Source organism: Perognathus longimembris, chromosome 18 (genome assembly GCF_023159225.1).
Source record: "Perognathus longimembris pacificus isolate PPM17 chromosome 18, ASM2315922v1, whole genome shotgun sequence".
Classification (NCBI taxonomy): Eukaryota; Metazoa; Chordata; class Mammalia; order Rodentia; family Heteromyidae; genus Perognathus; species Perognathus longimembris.
This window is the reverse complement of record NC_063178.1, coordinates 31,874,391-31,895,568: the sequence shown is the minus strand read 5'-3', so window position 1 is coordinate 31,895,568 and position 21,178 is coordinate 31,874,391. Positions and strand designations below refer to the sequence as shown.

Below are 21,178 nucleotides of genomic sequence, written 5' to 3'. Positions count from 1 at the left end.
AGAGGCAGCAAGACATCTCAGGAGGAGGAAGGAGAACAAGCAGGCAGAGCTGCTACTGAAAAGCCACCTGGGGCCAGCTTTGGGGAAGGGAACAGGTCGTGCTACAGGGCTCTGCATCTCATCACCGTCGTTGTCGTTGCTGTTGCTGTTGTTGCTGATGCTGTTGTTTCTGGGCATAAAAAGCCAGGGTCTCGAGATGCATGAGCTGTTTTTGGCATCACAATGTTCTTTTGGAAAATTCACATATCTATTCTTAGTGTTTCCCATGCAACTCACGAGCCAACAACCCTCCTGAGTCAAAGGCACCACGGCACAACGTGAGTTAGGAGAATCCCCGTGAATACAGTTTTAAATTCCATGCTCAGGGATCTGCCCTTCTGCCACACAGTCCTGACTGACCTGCAGCGACACTAGACACACGTTGAAAATGAACTACACAACTTGGGGGGGGTGGTGATCAGGGGGGAAAAACTAGGAAAAAACAAAGGAAGAGGCGGCACTGTTAAAAAAACGTACTCATGACATGAGCTATATGACTGTAAGCCCTCTGTACGTCAGTCACCTTCACAATAATAATTAACAAACAATAATAAAATATGCACAAATACACATTCCTGTTACCACTCTCTATCTAGAAAAATAAGAGTAATGGATTGGTTTCAGCTCAAGAAGAATCACAAAGGGCCCTGTTCAGCATCTGGAATGGGCGGCTTGTGCCACGAACCACCCTTCAAGTGCCACCTCGTGGGTGGCATGGGGACTTAATGGCATACTTTGCTTACAACTCAACAATTCACTTTGGAGAGGACGAGCTAATTAAGAGAGAGCTTTTATGAAGAAATTACAGTCATCACAGAATTTCAACAAAAACAAAAAAACAACAACAACTGGAATGTCCAGATAGTTAAATCAAGCTAATATAAGGTTAAACAAAGATAAAAAATCACCGAGAAGTACTATTAGGCAAGCATTTATACTTATTGTGTAGGCACCCATGCCCTTAAACTATATTTAAAATAGCCTAGATTTTTCTTTAAAAAATCAATATTTAAATTATCAATACAATGAGTATATATTTTAAAAACTGAAGCTGAGGGATGAGGGACTTGAAAGAAATAGAGCAAAACATGTTTAATGGTTACATTACAACTAGCTATGATTAATTTTTCCCTATACCCCTCAAACATTTATATGTTTTGCTAAAGGGGGGTGTGCAGAAGGTGTTCACACTGTACCTTATCTATGCTATGAAAAAAAGGAGAGTTTTCCCACAAGTATATCAAATTTCCTGGTGCAAGTTCCAGATTTGGGGGCCTGCTGAAGAAATGGTCATAAAAGAGCAGCTAAGCTGAGTAGCTTTGTCTGTGTCGAGCATCACTGTAAAAGTATTTTGCCTGTACCAACCCCATTTCCAAACCCACACCACAGGAAACATTAGGACACCCCAACACCCACAGACAAGTGTCCACTGCTGGAATTTCCAACAGCCCACCTCCTGGCCCCACATGATGAATAGCCACATGACAATGCTTCACACTTCAAAATGCAGGGCCAGGCCAAGCCAACCAGGAGGCTGAGCCATGAGGATCGCAGTTCAAAGCCAACAGGGGTGGGAACACCCATGAGACTCTTATCTCTGGATAAAGCAAAAGCCAGAAGGGAAGCTGTGGCTCAAGTGGTAAATACTAGCTTTAAGCAAAAAAAAACGAAGTGACAGCACCAGGCCCTGAGTTCAAGCCCCAATACCGGATGCCTGCACCAGAGTGTGTGCACATGCACATGCAAACAAAAACCCCTTTTAAGTCAGAATACACAAAGAACAGACAGTATCCAATGTTAATTTACAGTCATCCTGTACTTCTTAACATTTCAGTTTAAATGCAATTGAGTGTATTTCAGAAGCTGAGGCAAGGAAAGACAAACTTTAATGCTCAAACGATGAAAGATCCCAGAAACCAGCACCTTAGAGTAGTAAGTTGTGTCCAAACAAATAAAATTCAGAAAATAAAGTGTACAAGTAGTATAACATGAGTAAAAATTGGATTTTCAGTTAGTCTTCCAACATCATGAAAGAAAGATGAAAGGTAGCAGAATAAACCACCCGCAGGAAAATGCTAATTGTGTTAGATCCAAATCCACCTGGTAAGACCTAGGGCAAGAAAAACCCCATGCAGGTCCTAAAGCTTACGGAGCCATCTGGCTGATACAATAACCATCATTTGTCAGGCACCAGTGCTTCATGCCTGTAATCCCAGCTACTCAGGAGGCCGAGATCTGAAGATCACAGCTCAAAGCCAGCCCAGGCAGAAAAGTTCATGAGACTTAGCTCCAATGAACCACCAGAAATCGGACGTGGCTCCATGACTCAAAGTGATACAGTGCAAAGGGTTCCAGGACAGCACCCAGGCTGAGCTCAAGCCCCATGATCGACAGGAAAAAAAAAAAGAAAATAGAATAACCATTGTTCCACTTTACTCCCAGTGCCCATACATGGAGGACGTGGCCACTGGCACACTTAAGTGCAAAGCTACAGAGCAGCTGTCCCTCCTGCCTGCCCACCATCACTTGATTTTGATCCTGGAAACACCTTCTTCTAGCTCCATCTCTTCCAAGTGCTCTGCAGAGCCTTGCCCACCAGCAAAGCCCCTATGGAGTCAGTGCCCCCAAGACTCCAGTTTAGGACAAGCAGGGGCACAGCCAAAGTACAGCAGTCCATGAACGATGTAAATAGAGAGTCTCTCCTTATTTGGGGAACATCCATCCCGAGGCCCACTCAGTGTCCCCCATTCTAAGGCTGGCTCCTGTGCGTGGTCACCTGGAAATGTCCTCTGGCATTCAGCTTCGGGAAGGCCTTTCCCATTCTCTCCAAGCCCTCTGGCCACACACGCCTCACCTGGGGCCCCAGCCAGCCCTGATCTCCACAGAGCTCTACCGCCCTGTGGGCCTCACCTCCAACAGTGCAACGGGGAAGGGAACAAGACTGAAGAGTGTTGGCATGTCACAAAGCTGCGTCCAATCTAACTTGAGATGGGGCCACTTGGAAGTGGCCAGGAAAAAGAAAAAGCCAAGAAAAAAATCCCAGCGTGATCTCACTTATCTTCCAAAGCTCAGCTTCACCTGAAAATGAAAACGAAGGTAGCCACACCTATTTCACACCTATTCATTCCACGGAGTTGCTGCAGGGACCCAGTGCGCTCACCCACATAAAGCACTTCACACTCTCCTGGCCAGGGTGAAAACCAAACACTATCAAGCAGCCTCATGGTTTCCACAACCTACAGAAACCCTTAGAAAGACTGGCAGGGTGGCAACTGCAACCAACAACTTCTATGGAATGAAAACTAAGAATCTGATTGAAGCAATAGTAAAGTTGGCAAGTCCACCAACAGCACCAAGAGATACGTTTTCCTGATTTACATTTTCCTTTTCTATTACCTTTTTTAAAATGCCCTCTTTTCCTAAAGAAGAGAGGGAGAAGAAGAGGGAGGAAGGAAGGAGGAAGGAAAGAAAGAGAAAGGGAGGGAGAGAGAAAAAGAAGGAAAGATGAGGCCAAGTATCTTGGTACACACTTGTAATCCCAGTTACACAGAAGGTAGAGGTAGGAGAATTGGGGTCCCAGGTCTATCTGGGCTAAAGTATGAGACTTCATCTAAAAAGCAAACCAACAGTGAAAGGACTGGGGATGTAATTCAAGCAGGAGAGTGCTTGCCTAGTACGCTCAGGTCTCTGAGTTCAATTCTCAGTACTGGAAAGAGAGAAGGGGGCAAGAAAGTGAGAAGGGGAACGAAGACTATTGCTAGCACCTCCAACTCTACGACTACTCTAGTATGGAACCAATAGAAGGTTAATGGCATACTCTTCATTCTGGGAGTAGGTAGGATCTAAGAAATGTAACTCTTTAATTCTCTCAACATTTAATAGTCTAATAACAAGAAAGCATCTCTCAACAAAGAAACCTATAAGTACCAGACATATATTTATACTATGATGGCATCCAATTTGATCTGTGATGCCTGTACAGTCAGTGTTTACATACCTTTTGGTATTTGGAAATGACGGATGACTTCAACACTTCCAGAATGGGAGCAAAGCCATAAATGCCTAAGCAAGGTCAAGATTCTGAAACAAGAGGTTTTTAATTCCTTCAAGAAGGATGATTCAGGGCTGGGAATATGGCCTAGTGCTTTTCTCATATACATGAAGCCCTGGGTTCAATTCCTCAGCACCACATATATAAAAAAAACAGAAAGGGTGCTGTGGCTCAAGTGGCAGAGTGCTAGTCTTGAGCAAAAAGAAGCCAGAGATAGTGCTCAGGCCCCGAGTTCAAGATTCAAGACGCAAAAAAAAAAAAAAGGATGATTCATGAGCTGGGCTCCTATCTAAAGTCGTAGCTACTCAGGGAAGCTAAGACACAAAAGATGGAGTTTTGAAGCCAGCCTGGGTAGAAAAGTCTAAGAGACCCCGTCTCCAAAAAAACATCAAAGTGCTGACTGAAGGAGTGGCTCAAGTAGAGAACCAGCCATGAGCAAGAAGGTCCAAGTGAGAGCAGAAGGCCCTGAATGTAAACTATAGCACCACCACCACCTCCAAAAGAAAAGGAAGCAGCCAGGTGCCAGTCACTCACGTCTATAAGCCTAACTGATCAGGAGGCTGCGATCTGAACACTGAGGTTCAAGGCCAGCCTGGGTAGGAAAGTCCGTAAGACTCTTTTCTCCGGTTAACCAGCAAAAAAGCCAGAAGTGGAGGTATGGCTCAAGTGGTAGAGTGCCAGCCGTGAATGAAAAAACTAACAGGCAGCCCTACGTTAAAAACAAACAAAACCTAAAAAAACCCAGGGAGAGTGAGTGCCCAGTCTGAGTCCCAGCCCCAGTACAAAACCAGAGCAAGACGCCTCCATGGGACGCATTCAGCAGAACCCCCAAAAGCAGAATGGCATTCACCAAACTGCCCCCTCTCCTGCCACATGCCCTCCATGCTTCTCTCATGTGCCCTTCTGCACAGACCTGTGAACAGGAAGCAAAGAGCCGGAACCACCTGAGTCCCCAGAGTGTGGGTCAAGAGGAAGGACGCTTTCCCAGGGGCACCAGGACGCAGCCTCCAGGCTTACAAGGTCCAATCCATCACCCACAGATGCGGGGTACTTCCCCCAGTCCCCCCTATCCATCCGGTCTCCCCCAAACCCCCACCCCATCGCCCGCACCTTATGCGCTCTTTGCATTCTGCAAAGGCACCGCGAAGGCAAGGGGAAACGCAGACCATGCTTTCTGCTAATTCACTCTTTAAGAAGCCACACCCCAGGATTTTCAGCTGGGAGGTGACACCGAGAAAGGAAAAATGAGAAAACGTTTTCAAACACTTTGTGCCAAAAATACAAATAATTCCAAAACAATGTATTTTTTTCATCTCCACAAATAAGTCAGCCCTGCTGGCAGTAATGTCTGGGAATTGTTAGCCATGTTGAGTGAGCGTGGAACTGTGACTATGTCTGCAGCCAGCAAACCTTTCTCCATGAAATCCCTTGGCGTGACACTTTGTGGTGTTCCACGAGCGCATCCCAGGATCTAGCTTCTGGAAAGCTCCACCATCACTGGTATAATCCAGCAATAACATTTTCCTTCTTGACCACTTCTCCGTGCTCCAACTCATCCATCCTCTTCCTTTCAGACAGGTCGGTGTTATGGGACTTGGCCAGAAAGAATGAACCATTCAACAGTTGGCTTTGGGAGGACGAGTAATCAATTCCTTAGGGAGTAAACATTATGTTGGGGGGCAACCAGCTCCAACACTCAATTCCCCTTGATGTCTTACGAAGCCTGCCCTTTCTCTACCCTCTCATGTCAGGAGATAAAGAAAAAAAGAATCGCACTGAAAGAACTAAAGGACAGCAGCTTGCAGTGGTAGTCCTATCTACTCAGGAAAAGAAAGTATAAAGGTCCAACTCTGCCAACTCTGCCAACTCACAGAGCATCAGAACACACAGCAGAGCAGATGGCTGGCAGGTAAACCACTCAGCCTTACACAGGCGGATGTGCATATTCCCTGGCTGTCTGAGGTGCCTGTCAATCGCAGGGGGGCCCGAGGGGCAGCACCTTCATTAGTGCTAGAGCAGCCCCCAAGCAACAGACCGAAGGAAAGTCAAGTCACACCACCCGGAAACCAGTTTTGCAATCACAAAGCTGAGCCAAGGAGACCTGGGACCTGGTATGGCTTGCTCCAGGCAGACCCTACCTAGTGTACTTCCGGAGACTGCACACATAAAACATCTCTCCCCCCGGGGCACAGGAATGCCAGACTGTAGGAGACGAAGAAGGCAAAGGCAAGGCTATCACTTGCATAGCAGTTTGCAAAAAGCAAAAGTAAAAGCATGCTTAATACATGGATGGTCAGTCCCAGGAAGCTAAGAAAAGATCGAGAAAGCAGTCTGAAATCTCCACTTTCCTAACAGCCTTTCTAAAAGTAAAAGGCCAAAGCCCCTTCCTTCTTCCCAGATACAGTGGGAGACATTTATTTCCCAAACACTTCTCTTACCTGTGCACAAAACAACCAAGCCAAGTGCACCCTATACATGTTTTCTGTGTAAAGATGAAGTAAATGGGTAAGAATTAAAATAGGCAAGAGTTTCCACTTGGATGTGAAGGGAACAGACAAACTATGACCAAAAAGAAAAAAAGTGTTAACAAATTTAAAAAAAACAACAACAACTTTCTTAGGAAACTCTAAATCACGCAGGGATGAACTTGAGTCTATATTCCAGAACAGTCAGGGTCAAAAGAGAAGTAACCTAGGGCTGGGGATATGGCCTAGTGGCAAGAGTGCTTGCCTCCCATACATGAAGCCCTGGGTTCGATTCCCCAGCACCACATATACAGAAAATGGCCAGAGGGGGCGCTGTGGCTCAAGTGGCAGAGTGCTAGCCTTGAGCAAAAAGAAGCCAGGGACAGTGCTCAGGCCCTGAGTTCAAGGCCCAGGACTGGCAAAAAAAAAAAAAAAAGAGAAGTAACCTAGTACTTAAGATAATATGGATATTCACAGGGCCTTCCCAGTCTTTAAATTCTATTCCAGTCAGGATTTGTTTCTTCCACTGCATGACGAAGCTTTTTACTTTTATATAAAACAAACTCCAAAGGAGTTCAAAGAGGTCTGTTTATAGAAATTAAAGCCAATGGGCATCAATATTAATAAAGCTAAACTAAAAAGATATTGAATAATCTTTTGGAAATTAAAAACAATGACTGATTCAATCTAAACAAGTAGTTCATGTTCAACTTCCAGTAATTCTAAAACGTGGCTATAATAAGGCAAGGATTATGCTCTGCTCCAATGGTCAGAATGAAGGTCCCATTGAAGGACAAGACCAGCAACTCTGACACAAAGGGCAAGCAGAGAAAGCCAGCGAGAGGAGAAGACAAACAACACCCGCTCACAGGGCTACCAGAACCTCTGACGCAGTGTAACAAAGTGGAAGAGATATTCCTCATGAAGGCCAGTCATGCTGAAGGCATCTCAGGACTCCCAGACACTGCAAAGCCTCAGGCATGTTTGTCTGTCTGCTTAGAGGATGTGGTGAATCTGTTCAGAGAGAGACTGTGACCTACTAACAAAATACCTCGACTGTTCTCAGACAATTCTGCACCAGGCGCAAGACTCCAAGGGAGCAAAAGGCACTTGGGGGAAGATATGGAAGGGCATTTCTAGTACGGAGTAAGGGAGAGAAATAACCTTACAACTCATGTGGTCAGCTGAATTGAGCTGCTTTCTCATTATGCTTCCAAATGCCCTTTGCAAGTTGGACTCACCAAGGCAGGCTCCTCCAACATAAAAATGCACAGCCGTCCTGTGGTTACTGAAACGGAATCTCAAAGCACTAGCCACCAAGTCCTCCCCCCACCTCAGGAATTGGACATGACTGGTTTTGGTTTAGATGTCATATTGGGAAGATAGAGTAGGAACCCAAAATGATATTGCACAGGAAGAATGTGCTGCTGGGGTAAGAACACCCCACCAAGGAAAAAGCAGAAAGCAAGCAGGAAGGGCTGGGCACCACAGACTCATCCCTATAATCCTAGGAAAGACGGTCCACGCCAGCATTGATAGAAAAGCTAGGGAGACTCTATTTCCATAATAACCAGCAGAAAGCAGAGTTGGAGGTATGGCTCAAGTGGTAGGGCACTTGTAATCTCAGTGCTACTTTAAAACAAACAAACAAACAAAAATGCCGGGAGACTGAGATCTGAGGATCATAGTTCAAAGCCAGCCCGGGCAAGAAAGTCTGTGAGTGTCTTATCTCCAATTAACTACTCAAAAAAGCCAGGAGTGGCACTGTGGCTCAAGTGACAGAATGTCATCTGCAGCAAAAGAAGCTCAAAGATAACACCCAGAGGTCAAGCCCCAGGATTGCACAAAAAAGAAGACAAGAAGGAAAGAACATCCTGGACTAACCAGAAGAACTCAGTACAAAAAGCAAGTAGCCACTTTCATAGTAACATACAATGTTCTTCTTCAAGATTTCCTTTCCGTTTCCTAATCACCTGTCAATCAACCCAACTGTCTTAATTAAGTAAGATAAACAGGTCTTCTCTTGGCCAATATTTTCTAATGGCTTCTGGATAAGGATTTCCCAGTAAATTATATTTCCAAAATTATAATAGGAGAAAGCCAGCATTACACACCCCTCATGCACCACATAAATACAGATCAGAGCCAAAACAGGGTTTCCTCATCACAAAAGTTTCAAAAATACTAATTTACTTCAGGTTTAAGTCAGATAGTGATTGTGATGTACTCTTTCATGTTTCAAGGCTGACAACACTGCAAGTCCATTTTTTTTAACATTCCACGTAAAACTGTGACAGCTTACATACAGAATATGACATTTTAAGTGGGAAAAGCTGAGTAAATAGCTTTCTAAAAGGCAAAAATACTTCATAAAATTACCAAAGGTAAACCGGGCACTGGTGGCTCACGCCTGTAATCCTAGCTACTCAGGAGGCTGAGATCCGAGGATTATGGTTGTAAGCCAGCTATCCACCAGAAAACTGGAAGTGTCCCTGTGGCTCAGGTTACATTAGAGTGGTAGCCTTGAGCTAAAGAACTCAGGGACAGCGCCCAGGCCCAGAGTTCAAGCCCCACAACCAACAACAACAACAACAAAAGATACCAAAGGTATCCATGGATTTAAAGGTTTCTGTTGAATTCAAGTATGTTTTTAATTATCTTGGGATTTAGTAAGTGCACTGTAATGGATGGCTAAGGAATTGAATATTCAGTGATCATTGTTTCTATATGATCTTCAAGCTTTAATCATTTTAGCTCTTACCAAATCTCTCAGAACTCTAATAGTTACAAGCAAATGAGGATATCATACACTAGATTCTCCCTTGTCTTCATAATGTTTGGAAGCATGAACAATTCTGAGTCCTTTGTGAGTCCAGGGGGGGGAAACACCACAATCTTAAACAAATAAAAACGGTAATATATTCACAGCTTGTCTTATTTTTTAACTGACGATTCATTTCTGTTCCACATAGAAGTTTTCACAATTGTTCCCCATCTTTTTTTTGTTTCTCACAATGCACATTTAAAAAGCAAATAGGAGCGGGATGCTTGCTGGTGATTCACATCTGTGATCTCAGCTACTCAGGAAGCTGAGATCTGAAGATCACTGCTGAAAGCCAGTCTACAAAGGACACTCTATGAGACTTTTACTTTAAATTAACCACCAATAGGCCAGAAGTGAAGCTGGGTGCCAAGTAGTAGAACACCAGCTTTGAGTGAAAAGCGAAGGGACAAAGTCCAGGGCCTGAGTTCAAGGCCCAGTCAATGGCACTGAAATTAATTAATAATAAAAGGCAAATAGGCAAGACAATAACTAGAGGAGAGGATTGTTTCTATATCTCATATCAAGTTTATTTGTGGAATTGATGACTGTTAAAAAATAAAAATGAGGTTAGGAAAAAAAATTCCAGCCACATTATTTACTTCTCAAAATTTTTGTAGTTCCTATACACAAATCTTCACTTGTTCAACAACCTATGCACGTTCCTTTGTTAATAACAATACTTTATTATTGCACCCTCTCTCGTTTAACAGCTAGTTTTAGGGAACTCCCTCAAGAAACTGCCCTTTATGAAAACACTTTATACATGCAAGCACTTTACCTAACTTAGTAACACAAAAAAACATTTTACTTTCTTCCATGAAGAAAGTACAATGGCCAATATAAGATAAACTAGAGCTTACTAAGTGACAGACAGTGACGAGATACCAGGCGATCACACAGAAAGGATGGCTCAGTTGACTGGTAACTGAATATGGTGTCTTCTTTTTGAGCTGAAGATCTAGGGCAGTGGAAAGAGGCTACCTTCGGAAATATTGATATCTGGACCTTTCTGACACTACAAGGAGGTGCATTCTTGTTGGCACTCCGGCCAGGACAAAGATCAGAATGGCATTCTTCAGTCTTCCATTTCATCACCCTTACTACTCTGGGGATGGGAGACTGATGTGAAACTATTGCTGTAGGGTTTGTACATAGGATTTTTATAATAACTGTAATATTACTACAATATTACAACTGTCCATGGAAATAGGCAGTTCCCAGATGTTTGAGACCTCTGTTTGAGACTCATGAACCAATCCCCTCAAAACCCCAGAAAAAAACAAACTATGGAGACACTAAAAAGATCAGCAGTTGCTAGGGCTGGGGAAAGAGGAATAAATTGGTGGAGTATGGAGAATTAGGATGGTAAAGTAGTGTCATACCACATATGACACTACAGTGATACTGATCATTACTCACTTTTTCAAACATACAGAATACACAACACAGAGTGAACTCTAATATAAATGACAAACTCTGGGCAATAACAACATGGTTATGCATCAGAACAAATGGTGCAAGGTGCCAAGAATGTGACAGATCAGGCATGAATAGAGAGCAGGTGAGCACACGAAAAACCTCCAGAGTGTGTTCTGTTTCGCTGCTGCAAACTTAATATTGCTCTAAAAAGAAAAAAAAGTCTTTAAGTCTTTAAAATGTCTTAGACAACTAGTCCTGGAATTCTCCCACCTGCCGAAAGAGGAAGGAAAAAAAATCTGTCAGAAAACATTTACTAGGAGGCTCTTGCCAGTGTCGGACAAGAGTCAGACTCTTATAAACCACTGCCAGAAAGCCTCCTCTCTTAACATTTCCCAAGAAATAAATCTTAAGCTAAAGCTTAAAATTGCCAGGAAATACCCCCCCCCCCAGACTCCCCTCTGAGACTTCAATCATCTCTCTCTCTTTCTGGTGCCCCGGAGTGTGCGGGCTCAAACAAAACTCTCAGGATTTAGCATGCCTTCATCTGAAATGTCTGTCTTTATGCATCCATCATACCCTCAATTCCACCACATTTCCTTTTCTGGAATTTCTTAGGAAAACAAAGCCCCAGCCCACTTGATGATTACAATTGAAGTTTAAACAAAAGAAGATGGCCAAAGACACTTACAAGTCAGACTTCTTTCCACAAGCAAAATAAAACAAACATGAACAACAAACCAAGGCTCAGCGAGTGACTAATGTCACACTAGTGTCCCAGATCCGGTTCAACCACCTGAAATTGCCTCGCACAAATGTGTGGCAAAATCTGGAAAAGGGAAAAGAACTGAACATGTTCTGTTTTGGGCTTCCTATGAGGAGAAGATGACACATGTGCGGCGTGTATTTATGTTTTGATTTCATATTGCTTAGGTACTGTTTGCCATTGGCTTGTCTGCAGACCTCTCTATTTACCTTGAAGAGCTATGGGGGGGGGGGCAGGGGGACAAGTTGTGTGTGTGGGGGGAGAAGTTATGAAGTAAACTTTTTTTTTCTTCTTTTGCCCAGTGAGGAATAAACTTCTCAGAAAAGCAACCTGAAGTGTTGGGGTTCTTTCTCTGCCCCGGCTCAGATGCTTATTTCTTTTTCTCTTATTACCCTCCGTATCGTCCTCTCCCCTAACCCTCGGCCTGCAGGTATGTTAGGGTGAGACGTAGGGGTGACTCTGGCCTGGCGTGCATGCGACCTACGTGGTAATGTGGCCGCTATCCTTCCCTGGGAGCTAGCATACATAGACCACGGAGTAGGCTTCTGAGAGCGAACTAACTTTATTGAGGGAAGGTCAAGGGGAGATGATTCCGAAGGGAGGGGGTTGGCCAGGATTCCGATAGGCTAAGCGGCTGTCACCTGAGTCCCAAGGGGCTGGTCACTTGACCTCCAAGGGGCTACGTCACTCTGAGCGCGCCGAACCAGGGCGGGGCTGGTAGGCGCCAGGCTGGCTGCCAGCTAAGTCGGGGGTCTATTTGCCCAAACGGTTTCTCTGGATTCCAATGTAGAGAGGATGGAAGGGCCGCATTCCCCAGCTGGGGGAGGTGCCTCAAGCCCCTTCCATCCAGGGGAGAAAGATGGACCCCAACATCTGCCTTTTTTATATTTATATTTTTTTTTCGAACAGCAGGAGGCGCCCTACTCGAGAGCGCGCCATGTCTTAGGTTGCCTCCCCCCCCCCCCCCCCCGCCAAGGGGAGTCTTACCTGTCTTGGGCTAACGCCCTAGCTCTTCAGGCTGACCTTCCTGCCGGGCTGGCGGGCCCGATGAGAGGCCTTGGGGAGAGTGGGATTGGCACTCGAAAGAGAGCCTGATAATTTTTTCTGGTGCCGGCGGACCTTACTGAGCAGCGGGTCCTGGGGTTCGAGTGACGAGCCTCTTGGGGTTCTTATATGGCTAAAAGGCCAAAGGCCACTTGGTACCTAGACAGCTCTGGCCCATCAATTACAACAAGAGACCCAATGTAAACATAAGGTAAATGGGAGCATAAAGCAGACATGAGCATAAGCAATCGTAATACAAGGTAAATGCAAACATGAGCAACTGTAACACATGAGCAATTGTAACACATGAGTAATTACAACAAGGCACAAGGCAATGGAGGGTCTCTTATCGGGGTCAGTCCACGGAAAACAGGAATTCAGGTCCAGTCTGGTGTCGCTCAAGGTAGCACAGATGGCTCTTCCTTCCCTCGATAGTGAGGTAGAGGGGCAGGTTCAGGTCCTGGCGATGTGGCAGCCAGGATGCTGGTAACTTAACAACTGAGGTTAGTAAACACTTCATAGTAAACATTGCAGCAAGGTGTCAATACCTTGCTTATTATAAACATTTATCATAAAACATTAAAGTGTACAAGTCCTTTAGCTCCTATTTCCCTCCAATGGGGACCCCCGAGATAAGCAGCAAAGGGGGGAGCGAAAGGGAGGGACAATCGTGCAAAATTTCCCTTTGGTCCTTGTGCAAGGCTGTGGGCCACGCTGCCACAGCAAACGTTACTCCAAAGGGCATCAGGCAGGGTCCAGGGAAGAAACAGGGCCGACACTGGGTCCAGGTCCATCGCTGGTGCAGGCAGGCTTTCCCGTTTCTCCTTAGAAAATTCCACCTCGGTCTTTGCTTTCCTGAGAGGAAACAAGGGGAGACATCCCTCAAGGGCAGGTGCCCTTGGGTGGTCATTCTGTTGGACAATATTTTACATCTCTAGCCGGTATCCAGATTGGATTCGGTTCCCCAGTAGGGAAGACGCAGGCGAATCCCCTTCCTGCACTGATAATTGGGTCGGGTCCACGCCACGCCCCTGTCAGAGAATCCTTCCACCGGGCCTCCACTTTTAAGTAGGGTGTTTGGCTTGACCAGTGTCTCTGGAAAGCCGACAGAGGTTGGTCCTTAGAGAAACTTAAAATGTTCAATGTAAACATCGCTGTCCTCAGCTGGTCCTGGGGGCTTCCCCCCACTTTTTGTTTTAATAATTGATCCTTCAGGGTCTTATTATGCCTCTCAATTATGGCTTGACCCTTTGGGTTATAAGGTATTCCAGTGGTATGTTTAATATTCCACATTTGGAAAAATGCCTATAAAGGCTTACTGGTGAAACAAGGTCCATTATCTGTTTTAACCTGTAAAGGCAGCCCTACGATAGCAAAACACTATAAGAAGTGGCTTTCAGCATGCCGTGCTCTTTCACCGGTATGCAGGGAGGCTCAACACGCACCGGAGCATGTGTCAATGGACATAAATATATATTTTAGCCTTCCAAAGGAGGCGTAATGGGTCACATCAGTCTGCCAAATTAAGTTGGGTCTTAAACCTCTGGGATTCACCCCCGGGGATTGCAGGGGAGGGACTTGCACGAAAGGCATACATGATTCGCAAGTCCTTATAATCTTTTTTAAGTCTTTTATAGGAATTGATGGAAATCTCTGATGTAACCCTCTCCAATTTAAGTGAGTACGCTCATGAAGCCCTTTGGCCATTTGGAGGTTTTGAGGTTGTACAATGGCCAGAGCTATGATGGTTCCATTAGTGGCCAGCTGGTCAGCCATACGATTACCTTGTGCCAGGTCCCCGGGCAGTCCTTGGTGTCCACGAAGGTGCTGTAAAAAAATAGGCTCACTCCGCTCTTTTAACAGAGACCTGACTTGGATCATCAGGGGAGTGATTGGGTTTCCATCCAACTTGATATGTGAACATACCAGGTTGGGTAGCAAATTAACCACATACAGACTATCAGAGAACAAGTTCATTGGCTGTTTAACATGGGTCAGTGCCAAGGCGACTGCATACAACTCTTTAAACTGTGCAGAGCCAGTGACGGCTTCAAAGTAATGGGTGTTATCTTTCCCACCGGCAGGGGGCGAGGCGGAGTGCACCACTACGGTAGAGCCGGCTCGCCCACCATCTGTAAAGACATTGGCAGCCTTGACAAGAGGCTTGGTAGAGAAAAGCACAGGGGGTGTCCATTGTAGCCTGGAAAATGAGGTCACCCATCTTGAAGTGCTATAGTGGCAATCTATCTTGCCCATAAAGCCCTCCAGGGCACTAGACACACGTGATTATTTCTCCTGACCCATTCAAAATCTGACAAGCGGTAGGGAATAGTTAGCACGTCAGTATCTCTTCCATAATGTCTCAGGGAAGTGTCCCTGCCCTTAATTACCAAGTCAGCTAGCTGGTCTAACTGGGAATAAACCCTGGGAGCTCCTCCCACTGATGCGTGCACCCATTGAAGGGGCTCACCTGATTGTGTAATTGCAGCTGAAGAAAGTTCGGACCCGGGGAGGATCCAAAGGCAAAGTGGGCATTTAGGCTTGTAGCGTGCCAGCTGTGCCTTATTTAAGGCCAATTGGATTTTGTGGAAGGCTGTTTGGAGTGATGGAGTTATTGTAATAACATCAGTGGGTGCTTTGCCCTTCAAAGAGTCATGGAGCGGTAACAGCTCCTCTGTAGGCAGTTGAAGCCAGGATCTTAGCCAATTAATTTCACCTAACAGTCTTTGCATCTCCACCAGAGTATAAGTTGTCTGGAAGGATAACTGGGGCTTGAGTGGGCATACAGAGTCTAGTTTAAGCTCTGCCCCCAAGATCTTGAAGGGGTATACTCTCTGAACCTTGTCACTGGCTATACGCAGCCCTCCTCTTTGAAGGAGTGTTTGGGCCTTGCTATAGGCCAAGTCTAGTACATGGGCGTCTGCTGATCCAATAATAATATCGTCCATGTAAATAAAAAGGACAATATCTGACTGGTTCTGAAAGGGTTGGAGAACTTGTGACACATACTGTTGGCAGAAGGCAGGACTATTAACCATGCCCTGAGGTAATACTACCCACTCATATCTCTGATCAGGTCCCTGGTAGTTAACCGAGGGCACTGAGAAAGCAAACTTCTCACAATCCTGGGGATCGAGGGGAATGGAAAAGAAACAGTCCTTGATGTCAAGTATAATAAGATTGAGATCCCGAGGAATAGAGGGGATCCATGGCAACCCTCTTAAGGGGGTGCCTGCGGGGACTATCTGCTCATTGATTTTCCTTAGGTCCTGTACCATCCTCCATTTACCTGAGGCTTTTCGTACAACAAATACCGGGCTATTCCAAGGGCTCAGCGAAGGTCTAATATGCCCAAGGGACAGTTGTTCTGAAACTATTTCCTTTAACTTTTCTAATTTGTTTGAGGGAATAGGCCACTGTTCCACCCAAATGGGGGCGCCCGGGTGCCATCGAATGGCAGGAACAGAGGGAACAGTGGCCCTTAGAATTGGGGGTGAGGCCCTGTAGAATTGGGGGCCTCCAACTTTGGGGCCTCAGAGGGAGGCGCCTTTTGGCAGTCACTAAGGCTGGTTGGCAGGTCCTGGCCTGTAACGACCGCAGCCTTGATCTTTCCCAAGATATCTCGTCCCAGTAGGTTATCTGGTGAGTTGGTCATTATTAAGGGACGTACTACTCCCTTGCCACCATTCATATCTTCCCAAGGGAGCCAGTCTCTTGTTGTTTTACTTTCAGTTGTGCCTCCCACCCCCGACGTCTGTGGGCCGGGGATTAGGTCCCACCACGGGGGCACTAACTCCTCCTTTAATATGGTCTGGTCCGCTCCGGTATCTATTAAGACTCGGAACTTTTTCCCAGCTATGATGATTTCAGTCTTTGGTCTCTTCTCCGGGACGATGGGAACTGCCCAGAGGGCCTTAACCTCGGGCTGTTTATTGGGCCTGTCTCGGGATTGATCACCTCCTTTGGGTGACGGGGCTGGAGGCCGCCCCATTAGTCGTTTAAAGGCCTTCCCTTGGCATCAAATTTGGACCGACAGTCTCTCTGCCAGTGGAATCCCTTTTGGCAGCGGGGGCAAAGTCTTCTGGGTGCCTCCCTAGCTCTCCGGCTTGGGGACTGTGCCCTCAAGGCACCAGATCTTACCGGGCTAGGTCTTGTGGGGTTAGAGGGACAGACCCACTTAGTGTGACCCCAGCCGGTGCATGTGTAACAGCGCTCCCCGCTTACCTCACCGGTGGGGGCCGGGGCGGGCTTCTCAGTGGACAGAGTGGTCGGCGGCTGCATCTGGCAGGCTCGCGCGCCGGTGCCCCGACAAGCGTAAATCCAGCTGTCCACTGATCTCTCCTTTACTCCTGCACAAACCAATCTGCATTCTGTTGTCATCCCTTCCCACACCAGGGTCCTTAAAAAATGATTTACCTGGGACCCAGGAAACTGTCTGTGGAGATTGTCCCTCACTCGGCCAACGAAGGCAGCAAGGCTCTCATTGGTTTCTTGGATGGCTTTTATTGACGAGGACTCTAGGGGCCTTCCTCTCAGACCGCGCCATGCTGCCAATCCCACGGCCTTTATCTGCTCCCGGTAGGGGGCAGGGAAGGGATCCCGTTGGGAGCGGGTGGATCCAAACAGCATGTCAAAGGTTATGGGGATTGGCGGATTGGTGGCCTGATTTCTCTCTTCCTGAGCATAGCACTCATGTCTGAAGAGGGCACACCACTCCTCATACATTGTTCTATCAAGCAGTGACCGGGCCAGGCTTCTCCACTCCTGAGCGGTAGGGAACCGGTGGGCCAGGTTCTCGAGTAGACTCTCCCCCCAGGGGGTGTTCGGTCCCCCTCCCTCAAGAACTATTTTCCTAAATTCTCTAAAGTCTTGCATCTCCTGTAGTCGCCAAGAGGCTGAAATGGCCACCAAGTTAAGGCTTACTGAATCGTCTGAGTTAGGAGAAAGCATATAGCTCTTGGGCCGCTGGTGCCTCATGGTCAGGCTCCTTGCATCTGCATATGTATGGAGCCGAGCCGGGCCTCCAGTGGGGGAGAGGTAACGAGCCGGCGGCGCCTGAGCGGCGCCTGAATTGAAATCCTGGGCACCTTCGTCCCTGGGCTTCTCGGAGTGGGGCGTCACCCCCACCCCCAGCAGAAGCAAAGCCACTGGGCCTGCTCTTACCAGGGAAAGCGTGTGGATTGGGCTACCCTCTCTTAAGACACTTAGAACAGAGGTGCATGGTGTAGTGCAGTCCTGGCCACTCCTGCAGCAGGACGTTCAGTTCCTCCACCAAGGGGGTGATGGCCTGCCTGGCGGTCCATATGTTGGGTAGGGATGCGTGGCTGGCGGTGGAGAGGGTGTCAGGTGTCGGGTTGCAGGACCCCCTTGGCGGGTCTGTAACTCACCACCATGGAGACCGTCCCCCGGTAGGCAAAGATCTGGAACTTCCCATCAGACCTGTGCACCACGTGGCTGTTGATCTGGACACTGTAGCAACCGAACAGCCCGGGTGGGAAGGTGAAGAGGAAGCTGTATTCGATCTGCAATTGCTCAGCCCCAAAGGACAGGCCGGCCAGGTTGGTCCCATGGATCCAGGCCTCGGCGTGGGGCACCTCGTTCTGCACGTAGCACGGGAACTTGTACGAGGCTGTTGCTGGCGCCGGCGCGGGGCGTTGCGGGGCTTGCCCTTGGGCTTCTTGAGGCAGTAGCACAGCCCATCTTCTCCAGCAGCCCCAGCAGCAGCTGCAGGTCCTGCTGGGCCTCGACGTGGGGCTTGAGCAGCAGCCAGGTGACGAGGGCGGGCAGGAGCCCTTGACGCAGGAAGCCCTTGACATAGTGGTGCAGCTGGGCGGCGGGGTGGGGGGGGGGCGCGGTCGTCGTGGTCATCTGCCCCCGGGCCCTCCCCTCAGGCCCCCTGGAGAGCTTCCGCAGCAGCAGGGCGGCGTCCCTCTGGAAGAAGACATTGAGGATGTCGATGAGGTGGGCAGGTTGTGGAAGACATGCTCCTTGAGGGCCGGGCTGTCCTCGAAGTGGAGCAGCTTGCCGCTCTCGTGCAGGTAGGAGAGGGCGCTCTGGAGCCGGTCCTTGGTGAGGCCAGCCTGCAGCCCCAGGCGCGCCAAGTCCCACCAGCTCAGCCACAGGCACTGCGCCTGCAGCGGCTGGAAGTGCAGCTCCTCCAGCACCTGCCAGGAGCGCGGCAGGACGCGGTGCAGGTTCGGGAAGATCTCCCGGTGCTCAGCCATGGCCAGCAGCTTGCGGCGCAGGTGCTGCAGCTGGCAGGGGTTGAGGCAGCTGATGGGCAGCACCGGGGAGAGGATCCGCAGCCGGTGGTTGAGCAGATACTGGAAGTGGGCGCGGCGGCAGCACAGGTTCTTGTCAGAGACGCCGCAGTAGGCCGGGTGCGGGCTGGCAGCGTGCAGCTCGGGGTCGTGGGCCAGGGCCTCGTCCAGGCGACACACCTGGCGGCCCAGGCCCTGCCGTCCCACTGCTCCTGCAGCGCGATCTGCCAGTGGATGTCCAGGTACTTCTCCAGCTCTCACCCCCTCACCCCCCAGCACAGGTCGGCGTGTGTGCCCACTATGCACACCACGGTGCGCCGCAGGAAGAAGCCCACAGCCGCCGGGAAGCAGCGCGGTTCGTAGGCCACCAGTTTCACCACCAGCAAGTTCATCACGCTGGAGGACAGGAAGAAGGGCTAGATCACCTCATAGCTCTCGTCCCCTGCCAGATCGTACACCACGAAGCGCAGCCCGTGGGGCGCGTCTGCCATCCAGCTGGTCACCTTGGTGCCCTTGCTCCTGGCGCCGGGGGGAGCGGTGGGGGCGGCGGGGGGCGGGGAGGGGGTGCCCCCCGTCCCCCCCCTGCCCCCCACTCCGGCTCCATCAGACAGCGGCCCAGCGCTGTCTTCCCCACCGCGTTCTGGCCCATGAGCAGCAGCTTGAGGCGGGGCCGGACGGCGGGCAGGCCGCGAGTGCGCCAGCTCCTGCTGGTAGGCGGAAATGGAGGGGATGCCCTCCATGCAGACCTCGTAGGGTGGCTGGATCAGGGGATTGTCCTTGATCTTCCACCGCCCCACCCGCGAGAGCTGGCTGAAGTGGTCGGGCAGCACGGTGATCTAGTTGCCCTGCAGCGCCAGCTCCTCCAGGCCGGTCAGCTCCACGATGGAGTCCGGCAGGTAGCGCAGGCAGTTGTTGTCCAGCAACAGGGTGAGCAGCCAGCCGAGGCCGGAGATGAGCGGTGGCACAGAGGTGAGGCGGTTGTGGCTCAGGTAGAGCTCCTCCAGCCCGGCCAGGGGCAGCATCGCTGCCAGGAACTCGGCCAGGCGGTTGGAGGAGAGGTTGAGCACCTTGAGCCTCTGCAGGCGGCTGAAGCAGGTAGGCAGGGCCTGCAGCCCATTGTTGTCCAGCATGAGGCTCTCCAGGCTGGCCAGCTCGCAGAAGCCGTCCGGCAGGGTGCCCAGCTCAGCTGTGCTCAGCCACAGGATCTTGAGGCCATGCAGGCAGCCAATAGCGTCGGGCAGGACCCGCAGGCGGTTGCTGGACACGTCCAGCTCCTCCAGGGCTGCCAGCTGCAGCAGCTGCGGGGAGAAGGCGCTGAGCTGGTTGTGGTCCACGTCGAGGCCGCGCAGGCGGCCCAGACCCGCCAGGGACTCAGGCAGGTGCGCCAGGCGGTTGAAGCTCATGTCCAGCTCCTCCAGGTGGGGCATGGCGCCCAGCTGGGCGGGCAGCGCGGGAAGCTGGTTGTGGCTCAGGTTGAGCTTGCGCAGCTCACTCAGGGTGCCCACCACCTCGGTGCCCAGGGCAGCCAGCCGGTTGTGGGTCACGTCCAGCTCGGTGAGGTGACGGCCCAGCTCGGCCACCACCGGGGGCAGCCGGACCAAGCGGTTGCAGCGCAGGACCAGCACTCGCAGGCTGCCCAGAGCTGAGCCCAGCCCATCAGGCACCTCCTCCATTCCGTTGTTGCCCAGGTTCAGCACCTCGATGTCCCGGACGTCGGCGGGCAGCACTAGCCGCTGAGGGGCGCCCGCCGGCTCCTGCTGCTCAGTCCTGGCCATGCTCAGCGTGAGCTGCCGCAGGTTGCTCCGCAGCTTCTGGGTGTGCCACAGCCTCGCCGTCTTCAGGTTGCCGCTGTCCTGGCCGGCCATGGCGGGGGCCCATGGCGGGGGCCCCTGGCGGGGGCCCCGGGCGCGACCCCCTCACGTGGGCGCGCAGGCCCCCGGGTGTATGCCCGGCCCAGCCCCGGTCCCGTGCCTGGCTTCCGGCTCCCGGCTTCCGCGCCCTCTGCACCCTCCGTGTCCTCCGCTCCGCTCCTCCTCCCCATACCACCAGCCCCTCAGTTCACTTTCTGGTTCAACAGTCAATCACCACCACCAATGAGCCCAACAGGGACTTTTCCAGTTTTGGAGTCTAGCCCAGAGATTAACATCTCATTATAGTTCAGGTCTTATGCACCCACCACAACCTCTAATACCATCTTGGAGGCTCTGCAGTGACTTTATTAAGGAAACTATACCTCATTTCCCAAATACTTAGAAACCTGCACAATGATGCTCTTATCCTTAGTCTAATCAGTCATTAAACCCTATCCACAAA

The 21,178-nt window shown here is 49.5% G+C and overlaps 1 pseudogene; it reads right to left on the bottom strand.

Annotated features, from left to right (window-relative positions):
* LOC125367155 overlaps positions 1-20,730 on the bottom strand; it is a 71,243-nt pseudogene extending 50,513 nt beyond the window's left edge.
* Between the last annotated feature and the right edge of the window lie 448 nt (positions 20,731-21,178).